This window comes from Melanerpes formicivorus, unplaced genomic scaffold (genome assembly GCF_026170545.1).
Source record: "Melanerpes formicivorus ecotype bairdi unplaced genomic scaffold, bMelFor1.0.p_v2 SCAF_16, whole genome shotgun sequence".
Lineage (NCBI taxonomy): Eukaryota > Metazoa > Chordata > Aves > Piciformes > Picidae > Melanerpes > Melanerpes formicivorus.
The window spans coordinates 8,185,930-8,198,549 of record NW_027142368.1 but is presented as its reverse complement, the minus strand read 5'-3'; the positions used below and the strand labels follow the sequence as shown (position 1 = coordinate 8,198,549).

At 39.8% G+C, this 12,620-nt stretch overlaps 1 long non-coding RNA gene across 4 annotated transcripts in view; it reads right to left on the bottom strand.

Moving 5' to 3' along the window:
* LOC137445874 (uncharacterized) overlaps positions 1-12,620 on the bottom strand; it is a 47,293-nt gene that overhangs the window by 23,077 nt on the left and 11,596 nt on the right. For all 4 annotated transcript variants that reach the window (XR_010988517.1, XR_010988516.1, XR_010988515.1 and 1 more), the window contains exon 2: positions 11,889-11,963. This is a non-coding gene — a long non-coding RNA (uncharacterized lncRNA). The remainder of the gene's footprint in view (positions 1-11,888; positions 11,964-12,620) is intronic.

Here is a 12,620-nt window from a genome sequence, read left to right as displayed (position 1 = left end):
GTTTCCCACATCTCCAAATTCCTGTCAGCATCAACTTAGAAATATCTCCCTCTAAGCAATGTTATGTGCTCCAGAATATTGATCCAGGCCAAGCTTTTCCTTGCTGAATGGAGCTTGCAAACTCCCACTTAGGACCATGAATCAGATACAACTCACACATTTCAGTATTGTCTTATGCATCAGATACATGCCTCCTGAGTTGCAAGAGCAAAAGGCTAAACTGATCCAATTTTAATGTGGAATTCTCTTTCTAATCTCACTTTCAATAGGTCATATTAAAAAAAGAAATCAAAGTTATAAAGGTGCTATGTAATGGTGTAAGTTTGCTTCCTTCTTCTAAATAGACTTTTAATTTAACTGGAATTAGTTGCATAAAGCAAACTGGATTTAGTTCAAGTTCTCCTTTCTGACTTTTCGGTTTAAATTGGATACTTTGTGATGTTTTCCAGTGAGTCTGAATATGCAAGATGACAAGTAAGAGCTATTGAAGACACTTCAAGAAGATCATTGAGATGGCAGGTAAATACTGGATTGAACAGTAGAACTCGACATGACATGGTAGACTGAGGAGGAATTGTTTCCCAGAGGTCTGAGCAGAGTTATGTTCCTGGGATTTCTAAAAGTATTAGAATAAAATAAAACCTTTATTAGAATAAACCAAACCAGGTTGGAAGAGACCTTCAAGATCATCATGTCCAACCCATCAACCAATCCAACCCACCCAAACAGCTAACCCATGGCACCAAGCACCCCATCAAGTCTCCTTCTGAACACCTTCAATGACGGCAACTCCACCACTTCCCCGGGCAGCCCATTCCATAGCGCAATCACTCTTTCTGTATGGAACTTCTTCCTAACATCCAACCTGAACCTCCCCTGTGCAGGAGCATGAGACTGGATGGATCTCAGCAGTTATACATTTTTTAAAGTTCTAGCATATTCTGCAATTTCTATCAATTTCTATTTGCTTTCTTAGTTTTCAGCTAATTAATTTTATTTAGTAAATGAAATGTTCCATGTTGTTTTGTTTGTTTTGCCACAGTTATGTAATTGATCAGTTTGTTAAAATGGTGCTGTTCAGGTACCAGTGAGATGTGAACTGTATTGTTTCAGATTGCAGGGGTACTCATGATATCTCATGATATGGTTTGTGTTATGAAAAAAAAATTAATTTGAGGGGGTAAGATGACCCAAAAGGCCTCTTCTACTTGTGGGTTGTTTTCAGTTTGTTTGTTTGGGTTTTTTTTGTGTTGTTTGTTTGGTTGGTTGGTTTGGTTTTTGTAATTGACTTTCTCCCACAAATAGATACTTAACTGGATTTGGACCTACATTTAGCATTCATAGACCTTATTCCCTTTACTTCCTCTGCTGTGATTCACAGAGCTACATGGGTATGAAAGCAGTTTGAGAGAGTTGTTCTCTCTCAGGAGCTGGAGGAAGAAAAACACTCAAATTTCTTCAGAACCCTAGCAGAGCTAAGATCCAGCTTTTGGTCCTGATGGAGTTTTTTTGTCCTTTATTCCTTCAGAAAGGAATCTGTGACTTCTAGGTGGAGACATGACCTCTCCTTCACAAACTGGCAATTGCTGGAATTTGGGAAGATACGAAGAGAAAGGGTGACTCAATACTTGCCCTGTTCTTAAGCATTTTAGGTAAGCACCTGTTAGTTTTGCTTTAGTCCCTGTTGTATACTAACTATACAATAATGTTACCTGGTGCTTCTGTGAACAGCTCACTAGTTTTTATGATAACATATTTTGATACTAATCTAAAACCAGAATATAATTCAGTAATCAATATAAAATTCACAGAAGTATTTGCCAGAGGTTAGAAACCAGTGTGAAACCTGTAGACGTAGGACCTTCCCCAAGTGATTTTGCAGGGCAAAGAAAAATCCAGCAGTATTATAGAGCAGTTAATATCTTGCAGATATATCACATGGATCCATACAGACCAGCGGTCATAGTTTTGTGTAGAGTCCCTGTACCTGTGCAGAGCACAGGCCCCAAAACTTGATTTGAACAAGTGTGTATCTGAGGCATGTGATTTGCTCAGCAAATAACAATTGAGATGTTATTTTTAAGAAAGATTTTCACCATATTGAGGATGCTACAGGAGAATCTCAGCTCTGGGCCTATCAGGATTTCTGCAGGGCTGGTAAAGGCTGCACTACTCTCCCACAGAACTGGTTAGTGGAAGGAATCACTGCTTCTGTTGGGCAAAAGAATCACCAGCTATGTAAGTCCTCTGTTCTACCTGCTCTGAGACCATCTCCTTCCTTCACCATTCCCCTCAAATCATTATTTTTCTCTTCAAGGACCGAGTTATGGCACCCTGCCTGTGTCCTTGTTAAGATCTCAGCTAGAAAAATGCTTTTGCTTAAGAAAATAACATCATGGGAAAGGCCATGGCAACGCAAACACTTGTTTTGCCAGAACACATTTATACTGGATGGGTGGGTAGTTCAGATGGCCATGAACACTTAATAAAGCTCATTTTTCTAGTAATTCCCCAAGGCAGTTTCTTCAAAAAAACTATTATAGAGAGACAGGCATTTAAGTGGAAACTGCCAGACTTAAACAAATATGATTACCTTCTTTTCATATTTTTTTTTTCCTGTCACCTTAGCAATCTAGGGAAGGCAATTTCTAGTCTAAATAAATTGGATCATATTATGCCTTTTCAAGCCTTCAGTCTTTTCTGAGTTTTATTTTTGCATCCAGCAGCCTGTAACACATTTACATTCCTACATTCTTCCCTCTGTTTTGTTGGGTACACAGTATTCCTTTTTTTTTTTTTCCCTTCCCCTCTCCCTTTGGTAATATAATCATTCTGCATTTTTCCAGATTTGGACAAACAGAAATGTTTTCAGTCTCCAGTTAGTGTTTAAACAACAACCAAAAAATGCTCCTCTGGCCTTCAGGCATAAATTTAAAATATTGAACTGAATGCAGAAAGAAGCAGTATGAAATCTAGGACGAGGAAGTCAAAGCTCTCTAAGAAATGTCACAGATTCAGAGAATTTAAAGCCAGGATGAACCAACAGATCTCTGACTCCTGCTTGGCAAGGCCATTACATTTTACTCATGTACTAATACACAGGCATAAAACTAGACATAAACATTAGAAAGAAGGAAAAAGTTTCCATTAATTAGATAACATCCCCTCATTTAGCACAACAACAATTACATTTTTTAATCAAGGTAATGATTTATCAGTTCCTGAATTATGAAAATAAAAGAAGCAATACTTTTGTAAAATCACTTCAGCTCCTGATCCTGCAAGGCTGTGCAAAACCTATCCATGAATTATGTGGGAAGCTGACAGTCTAGGGGCACAGCATTGCAGACAGTACCTCAAGGCAGGTCTGATAAGAGATTCTGCCCTATGGGCTCTTGGTGCACAGCGTGAGTCCTTGTAATTTCACCTGTTCAATAGCTCCTGACATATGTGTGGAAATAACACACTTTTCCCTCAATCTACCAGAGCATTTAAGTCTGCTAGAAAGATAGAAGCATCTGCCACAGGGAGGGAAACTAACATTGAGTTGTTTTGTATTGTTCAAAACAGTTAGAAAAACCTGTTCTATAAAAGGTGCTCAGACTGAAATGTCACAGAGTTGACCTTTGACATTTTGTGAGTAAATGAAGCAAGTAAAGAAAAGGTTGACTGAACAAACATGGGCATGCAACGGAGCAAATATTGTTTTGGCATTGGGACCTAAGTGAAGGAAGTGCAAAGATGGCCAAATTCCCTGTTTTACGACTGCTTGTCTAAATTTAGGACTATACGATACACTTAATCTAGAGCAACATGCACGTTGATAGCAGTGGGGTATTGGCATTAAGGGGGTAAACTATCATTTACTATTTCTTTACAGTTTTCCATGTGTTGCAATTCATTCCCTTTCCATTCCCTTTTCCATCTTTTTCTCCTTTCCCTTGGAATCTTCTTCCATGTAATAATTCCTTTCTTCTCATCCTTAAGTTTTATTGCCTCCAGCCAAATGGTTTTCCTAAGCATTCCAAGTCATGCCATTAGATTTGAAAATTAACTGTTCAAAGACAACTAACCATTCAGAATATTATTTGAAGTTGTCTATTTGTAGACTCCTGAAGAAGATACTGCAGAAGTTTACAAGGAGTTCATGTTTAGAATATTGTAATGGATTTTGTTCTCTCCAGGGAAAGTGATGGGTGTAACCACTGTAGCATAAGCTGTTCCACAATAGTTACTCTTAAGTAAGTAGTTGCAGCTTTTAGGATAGATCAGAAATAGTTATGCCATGAGAACTCTATTGGTCAAGTTCCTTGTGCAGACAAAAGCTCTTGAAAACAGGATGGCTTGGAACATGACCTACTTTAATGTAAACTTAAGTTGTGGAGAAACTGGATATACCAGCGGTTTGTGCGGTACATCAGCTGGGGAAAATGGAAACACTCCACAGACTCAGATAGGTCTTACTGTCTCTGTTTTCTGTGAACCACACTGTTGGCTCTTCTCTGTCCCTGGTTGTTGTATTATGATCTTTCTGGACTCCAGCTCTTTGTTCTAATGATTAAACAAGACTAACATTTTTTGAGGTCATAGTGCTAATATGATAGTCCCTTTGAAGGGATTCAGTCAATGGAATACAGCAGTAATGCACTGTGATATTACAAGAACCTTAATTTTGACTTTTGGCAATATTATCACTGAAGAAACTCTGGTTCAAAAAACTTTAAAAACGTACTGGGCAGAAGAATCACCAATAATAAGCAAACCAGCTTTATAAAGCACAAGACTCATTGTCCTTTCTTGAGCACAGTGGGCAATTACTACAAGGAGTACAGTTGTTGAGTCCTTTAAAGACAACATTCTTGCTACACAGTCTCTGCTGTCATCCAAAATAACTAAAGCAAGTCTGCCTCACTTTGAGATCCTTGGTAAGCAACTGATTTTCAGTAGTTACTGCTGGCCATGTGGTATTCAGCTCCTGAGAATTATTGACTCTAGGCACCTGTAGACAACGAAGATAGGAATCAATATGGCTGACCAATATGATCGAGTATTGTTCCTTTATTGTTCCAGTGTTGCAGGCCGATGGTGCAGGCCTGAGGTGCAGGCCTATGGAGCAGGCCTGTAGTGCAAGTATAGCAGAGTAAAGTAAAGAAGAACAGGAGACAGAAAAGGCAGAAGTGCGTAGCAAGGCAACTGCTACAACTTATATAAACTCAGAGTGCCCTGTTGGCATAGCTCCATTGGTTCCCTCTTGAGTGACCACACATTGCACTATTACAGATTATTGGTCCAACTACTAATGACACAACCTGTTGATGCAGGTGCATGTCCTGTTGTCCCAAGATAACTGTCCATGTTTATAGCTACCAGCGTCTTGTTTTAGTTACATGCTGCAGGCACAGCACTATTTTGCTCCACTGCTAGCTGGCTCTGCATATTTGCTGAGCATGGCCTACCACCATGTCAGGCTCTAGGCCTGCACTGCCAGATTGCTCACACTGCTCGTCGCTGGCATTGCCACAGGCACCTATGTGGAGACTAAAAGAAACTATATTTTTCACAGTGCTTGTCTCTTTTTGTGGGCTATAAAGAATCTTAGAACATTCGTGTAGATTTAGACAATCCTCTTTCACACATCTAGAATTAGGTCAGATAAGTTCCCATGGCTCAACTTGTCCTCCCTTTGAATTACACATACGCTAGATTGCTAAATAGAAACTAGAATTTAAATGAACACTGTATGCTGCCTACGAAAACCACGCTATTGGACCAGACTTGAACTTGATGGCTGAGATTGCACTTCGTTCCTGTTCTTGAACAGTGGAGTCCACAGTATACACAAACGTGTACATGTGTAGGTTGAACACTAGGTGGCTCTGCCGGCTCTTTTACGGACAGCACTTCCCGCGCCTGCCCGAGCTTGGAAAAGAAGATGCAACCCAGAGACTTGCTCCCTTGACAGTCATGGTGCATGTAACTTTTTCTAGAAGAGCTTCTGTTGTCACTGATCACAAGGAAACAGAGAAACTATTTAAAAACAAAAAAATATATATTCAACCTTTGAACAACTTGGAACTGATATTCTATGTTTTAATTATCTACACGTTTAGGTTTTAGATTTCTTTGATATTTCTGCTTTGTAACAAAAGGTTGTCAAAATTCAGAAACTAACTGTTAGAGGAGCCAGGCAATGACTTTAACAGCTCTTTTTTCTGCTTTTATCTAGATCTGAGCAGGCTTGCTGTTCCCCTCCTCTCTGCTTATGCCCACTGGATTGAACAGGACATGACAAGTGTAAGTCATTGAAACAGCTGACAAATCTAACAGGTCACCTTTCATGTCATACTTTCTCTTGTCTGCTCCACTTTCTACTGGCTACCTGAGTCTCAAAGAGGTTTGCCCACATTTGAGCTACTCCCTGTGGTAATTAATTAATTAATTTGCCGCTGCATAATCTAGCAGAGTTCATCACCTACATAGACTCTCCCCACAGATCCTTTGTCTTTCCACAGTAGCACAGCCTGTCTGAATGTGGTAATCTATGGCTCAACAGTGCATTGCCGTGACCTGTCCAAGCATCAGTTAGAGGATGCTTTTGCAGGGTAAACATGACCTTGCACTTGTTGGAGTCTTAACCAGCAAAAGTTGAGAGCTCAAAGAGATGTGCTATACCTGGTCATACAATATTTGGATCAAAGCTGGCTAACAGTCCCCTGGCTCAAAGTGCACTATGAGGCTGTAGAATGAGTACAATACCATAGGATGTTGTGAACACCAAAACAGACATGATTGAAAATGAAATTGGACTCATTCTTGGAAGACAGTCACAGATAATTGATAATAATCAATTGGGATAGTCCAGATTCCACCTTCAGTTCATACAGAGGGAACTGAGTGAGGCATCAAGCACAGAAGTCCAAACAGCATCTAGTACTATGTGAAAATATCCCAAATAGGCACCACCTGATGATGTTCTGCCTGCACATAAGGGGACAGGGGAAAGAAACAGGCGCTGCTCTCTCCAGGATCTGTCCTAACATCAGCTAGAGACAGAGTCCTGAACTATGGGGTTCTTTTGTCTAGTCCTGATGGCACTTAAGTGATTTGAAAATCTATCGTTTCACACAGACATTGGAATAAGGTCCTATGATGGTGGCAGTAGCTGAATCTTAAAGCCTGAAATTCACAGAATTTTATTTCCCTTTGTCCATGCTGGATTAAGTTTACTCTCTGCAAAAACTATGAATCAGTAGCCTTTTTCAGACTGCCAGAAAAGGGCATGAATATGGCTTAGGCATGTGTGCCATTTATTGGAGAGAAACTAAATTTCCTCCAGGCTAAGGGAGAGATAAGAGTTTCACCAAATCGCCTGAATGAAAAGTACCACAGCAGCAAACAGGTCACCAAGTCACTTTGGAACCAGAGAGGCTACAGCTTGAACACCAGCGCTGCTCGTCCCTCCTCTTAATGTATACGAACTATCTGACAGCAACGCACGCTTATGTAAGGTGAAATCTGCATCCCTTGCGTAACTGCTGTTTACATAATGCCGGCCGCCTCCAGGCGCGCTCCCGGAGCGGCCCCGTGCCCGCCGCTGCAGCCGCAGCCCGGGCTCTAACCCCGGCCCCGGCGCCTCCCGGGCCGGAGCGCAGCGTGGAGCGCTGCCGGTCAGTGCCAGGAGCGGCTGGCAGCGCGGCCCTCCTGTCAGCCGCGTGGTTTCCTGCGCAGAAGTGCTGAGAGCTGTCAGCAGCTGTGAGTTCCCGTATTGACCAGTTTAGATGAGCGCTGTGGGAGGAAGGCCGAGGCTTCCTCATCCGCTTTGCACACCAGCACAGGCCTGCCTACCGCACTTCTGACTGAGGAGTGTTGAAACAAGTAGTAATGCAATGCCCCCCGGTCAAACTTCCAGTTTCAACATGAGAATAGGCACATTTTGGGTTGTATTTCTAGCCAACCATGCCTACTTAGCTCGGCACAAGCGATACAAGGAGTGTCTATTTGGGTCGTTAATGGCCAGCGGGAAGCCTGTGTACAAGTGAGCTGGCTTTGGAGGTTGCAGTTACACTCACACCTGTAAAAGGAGAAACTTGGAAAGTAGAGCTTTAAAACAAAGATAGGGAATATTTTGGGGTCAGGGAAGACTAAGTTCAGCAACACCCATCCCTGAGTTCAGTTAAGGCTATGTAATGTTTGTGTAAGGTTATGCCTAAACCATATCTTTCATTTTCCAGTTTCTGTGCAGTTATGTGCTCTGCCTGCATCACACAGATAGCTGTTATTTGGAAATGAAACTTCTGACTTGAGGGCCAAATAATCCAGATGCAAACCCTTATCATAGATCATTGTGAAAACCTCAACGGTTATGTCAAAGTAATACAGATGCAGAAATGAGCATTAATTAACAGAGCTATTTGCATTTCAACTGCAAACATAATATAGAAACCAATTCTAAACCTACAGTCTAGATTCCAGTACTGATTTTTGCTGAAATGAAACAGTTCAGAATATGCTTTATTTTAGGGTTTCCAAAACAGACCACAGAGTTCCCCCCTTGTGAGCTGTAATTACACTGTTTTTATCATGCACTAGCACTAATTTATTAGACTGTTGCTTGCTGAATGTTTTATTTTATGTGCATTCTGAGCAAATAGAATTCCTCTTAAAACAAAGCTGAGTAAACCAGCATTGCACATCAGAGTGATTAAAAAATATTTCATCTGCATGTCATGTAACAGATGTGAAATGGAATTTTCAGAAAATTCTCCTTTTTGTAAATCTGATTAAAGGGTTTTCAGCTCGCATTCAGGTTTGTCTAATACAGTCAGATCTCTCCTTGGTAGAATAGCTCCAGCATTTCAGATAAATTATGTATAATGTCAGAGCAAGGCAGCTTTCCATCAGGGATAAATACTTGCAAAGTCTAAGCTAAGTAGGTTTGAGATAAACTGGTTTTAAACCAGCATTTTAACATGGCTGTTGTGACAAAGCAAAGCAGTTAGTAGATGCCAGCAAAGAGTTTGCCAAATGGCTGGGTAGAAAGCCTTCCAAATACCCAAACGAGAGCTTGCAAATCCAAACACACCAAAACGTCCCATCTTGCTTGTAAACCTTTCTTGTACGATAAAGTCTTACAGTACATTCCATTTATAGACTCATGGAAAACTGTTATGTTATTTCAGCCTCAGATTATTAGGAGATACTTTCCTAGTTTATTTTTAAATCAGTGACTGAGCAGTCATGTCCTTTCATAATTTCTATAGTCCCCACTTCCATTTCAGTTTTTAAATAGTCAGATTTCCATTTGCATACTGTGTTTTTTTATTATTTTATGATAATATACTACTGTACAATTATACTTGCAAAAAGGAGAATGTAATTTGACTCAAGAAAACAAGAAACTGTACTCTAGACCTATGGAGTGGCAAGTCATTTTTAAAGCATTTTGCATTAGTTCTATCTTGTATCTACATATACCAAATACCACAACTATCCAAGTTGGAGTTTATAAAACATTGGCCTAACTGAAATTTCTCCACCTTGTTGCCTGTCTCTCATACTTTCTGGACTGACCTTGAGCAGTCTCCAAAACACAAGAAAATTTGCTGCTTGTATTCAGAGTAGGCACTAAACTTTAATGTTTACAAATTCTAGTTTAACCCAATACTGAGAACAACCCTGTCATCTCTATCAAGAGCTCTTAACTGAGTCTAATTAAAATACATGACTGAATAATCATATGCCAAATTTGTCCTGAAAGCTTTTTGAAAAACAGCAGTAAGAAGGATGATGGGGTTTGATTTGATGACTTTGGAAATCAGACAGGTTTTCTTTGCATAATTTCAGTCACTCTGTGGAATAATTTTCTCTGTTCTTGAATTGTTACAATTTTCACCTATTGTTTTGTTTAAACATTGAGTAATTCTTTCTTTCTGTTAGAGAGTATTTGATAATGTAGTTCATATTACTGTGAACTTTTCCCATTTGCTTTCCCTCCAGCTTCAGGGGATTATTTAACTGTGGGTTTTTCTGCTGTTGGAATATCAGTAAGTAAATGCATGTGTGCCAAGCTATCATTAACTGAACTGGCCGCAGATCAGAAAAGCGAGTACTAGGTGCAATATTGCCTGGAGCCCACTAATGGGTATGTTATAGATGAAAATATTTCATTTGAGCCATTAGTTGTTTCATTGTTATCAGTATCACAGTCAGAAATATGAATTTGTTTTTTAAAAAGTGAATTCAAAATCCATTAGCTTTTGAGGCACTGTGCACATAACAAATAATGTTGGAACAATTGAAACCACTGCAAGTGAGAATGAGATACAATTTCTTAATTTTGATGAATATAGATTCCAGATTTAACAGTCAAGATTTGTCTGTTTCTAAAAGCATTAATAATACTTCAGAGTTTTCTTTTATTCCATTCCTCAGCAGATGTTGACATGCAAGCAAATCTTTAATATTTTTGTTGTGTTTCCTTTTATTGAAAGAGACTGACTATGAATAAGCAATCCAAATACCACATATACTGGAATACTCACTAGTTCACTACTGTCACCAGAAGAATAATCTCTCAAGTAGGGTTTAAAACAAGTTGAAAACATAATAGAAATACAGAAATGAAAAAATAATATAGGATCATAGAATCACAGAATGGTTTGGGTTGGAAGGGGCCTCCAATAGTGATCTAGTCCAACCCCCCTGCAGTGAGCAGGGACATCCTCCCACCTTGTCGAGCCTCACCTTGATTGTCTCCACTGAGAGGGCTCAACTAAACTGGCAGAAAGACTCCTTGCAACTGTTTAACATGGTGTTGACTAACAGCACTGGGGTGCTCTAAGTCTGGATGCAAAGTTTAATGCTTTATGTTTTGCATCCACTGATGGAAACATGTAATGCCTGCTGTAGAAAATAGGCTCTTTTCCCTGTTGTCAGCTTAGTCTTACTTTCATTTCCAAAGATACATGTGAATTGTTCATTATAAGAGAAGAGTTGGGACATGGAACTGGACCCAATGTATGTCAAATGTATGTTCTGAACGGTTTGTAAAGTAACTGATCAGAGTAACTGCTTCTGCAAAATGTGAGAGGACTTTAAGTATTTTCTTGTTAATTTATTAACATTACCCTATTCCTACAATCCATCCTGACATTATTACAAATCTTGCCAGACTATTATTAATAAGTTATGATGTATTTGATCTATTCAAATCAATTATGATCTCAGTTTGCCTTTACAAAAGTAAAACTCAGTTAAATGGCCATAGTCACCTAGAACAGGTGTCCTACATCCTTATGGATTTCTACTTCAGTGTTCATAAAAGCTTTCACTATGTTAAGACATTTTTTCTGTCTTCTCTGTGCATTCTCTGGCCTTCATTAAGCATGAACTCACACCACAATGTTTTTTTTCACTTGGGCATACAGACCTGTCTGTTTCCAAGAAAGACAACTGTAGAAACTCAGTTATCTTTGAGACCGTCATTGTGGTTGGCAGAAAGACAGCAACAGCACAAGAGAGAACTCTTCCAGGCTCTTGTGTTCCATAGTTAGAAGAGAGATTAAATCGAGTGTGGAAGCAAGACCTGTTTGCCAAGCTGAGAAATCGAAGAAGCCAAGGGATATCTGTGCCCAGCAGACAAGGCACAATTATGATTAGAGGGCCACTAAGGAGCCCAATCTGCCAGGCAAACTCTGTGGTGGGGAGCAAGCAAGTTTGGGCAAGTTCAGACAGGTAGTTGGGAGAAGGACATGAAGAAGAGGAGAAAGAAATCAAGAACTAACAGATAAGCAATCAATGGGTGTACTGCATGGCCAGCAGCAACAGGTGTTTTATACTTATAGATAATGTGGGCAGGGCAACCGTGAGTCAGACTTACAGACACTTACAGTATGTAGTTTCCTGGGGTGGCAGACAGCTTGTCTGGGTGTAGCCTGGCAGCAGGTGATGAAGACATTCAGTTACTGTGGGAGAAACACACACACAGCATAAGGCCTTTTTCCCAGGCTAAGAAACAACATCTATTTTTTAAAGTAGTATTATTATTTTGAACCAAATTATTTTTTATGATTTTGGATGGCATTTTCAAATGCTCTGGATTGGTGCATGTCTTATACAACTGCTATGCCCATAATTCTTTGCTTTTTTACAAGCACATGAGGTGATTATGTTGACACTAGCATAAGAATTAAAATGCCTGTCCTTCCTTGCAACTCAAACTTTGTATGATCACCTACTTTGTTTTCACATCTGTTTCTTCATCAGCTGTGTGAAGTAAAGGAATTTCTGAAGCCAGATCTCCCTGAGGTTTATGAATGGAACATTTCTTCCTTCACCAAGCTGTGAGCATAGCACACTTGCCACCAAACTATCATCTAATCCCTCACATTTTGGGGCATCTGCTCTCACCCTGCTTGTCTTTACACAAAGGAACTTGTTCTTCAGCCATTCCTAGTGCTTTCCTGCACTGTAAAGATATATGTATGTTTAAATGTCTTCAGCTGAGACTCCAAGTACTGTAATCCAAATTAAGCATAAACGTTCTGTCAGCTTCAGTGCTCAAAATTTCTCAAAACAAGGTGAAGTTATTTTATGTATTCAGATTCCCATTCCTGCTGACT